Consider the following 844-nt stretch of genomic DNA (forward strand, 5'->3'; position numbering starts at 1 on the left):
ATGGGGGAATGGGTTAGAATGGGGACTGTTGCAACATCTAGCTGCTTGTGCTCAAGAGATAAAATGAAATGCATCACTCTGGGTAGCCTTTGGTGCTTAAGATTTCTAGTTTTCAGCTGTAACTCAGTTCACTACACTATCCTGTTTCCTGGAAAAAATTGTAGGACCTAATCAAAAAAACATTAGGGTGTAGTCAAGTCAATAGTCACAGCTGTACACCTGAATTTCATGTATGATTGATATGTACTTGCATAAAGTAGTTCAGTATAGTCTGGAACACGCAAATTAGGTGTACAATTTGTGCTCTTGTAGTGTTTGAATTAAAGTCATTAATGCACTAAACATTGATCAATACAGTCCTCTTAATATATTGATTACATGCCTTAATATATTGATTACATACATGGAGAGACACAGAAAATTAAAATAGGGCTTAATCCCTTTTTATGGATCTTATTCCCAGTTGGACTTTCTTTGGGGTGGTGGTGGTGGTCTGCTACTACATGATCCTGGCCTTTCTATGATTAAACTGCTCTCTTTAGTGATGACAGCACTGTCCCCTCATACCTCAGAGTAAACAGAGGCGTGCCAAAAATCCAAGACTGACAGTTACACAGACCTGCCTACCTTCACTTAAAATTCACTTATCTTTCACTTAAAAGGGAACCACCAGAAATATGACAACCTAAGACCAGCAGCAACAGCATGGAAAAGAGTTCATCGCATTGTCAGAGCCAAACGTTAAGAAATTGATGCAAAGAATAATTTAGTCATAAACTGAAAGTAATAACCATAAATTCTCTTTCTCATCTATAGTTTAGGTTGGTTTTTTCTTTTCTCTCCC

General features: G+C 37.6%; 1 protein-coding gene across 4 annotated transcripts in view; it reads right to left on the reverse strand.

Annotated features, from left to right (window-relative positions):
• Nucleotides 1–844, reverse strand: part of SORBS2 (sorbin and SH3 domain containing 2) — a 74656-nt gene that overhangs the window by 6190 nt on the left and 67622 nt on the right. The gene's annotated exons all lie outside the window — the stretch shown is intronic.

The sequence above is a fragment of the Nestor notabilis genome, unplaced genomic scaffold, assembly GCF_000696875.1.
Source record: "Nestor notabilis isolate BGI_N333 unplaced genomic scaffold, ASM69687v1 scaffold4178, whole genome shotgun sequence".
NCBI classification, from domain to species: Eukaryota; Metazoa; Chordata; class Aves; order Psittaciformes; family Psittacidae; genus Nestor; species Nestor notabilis.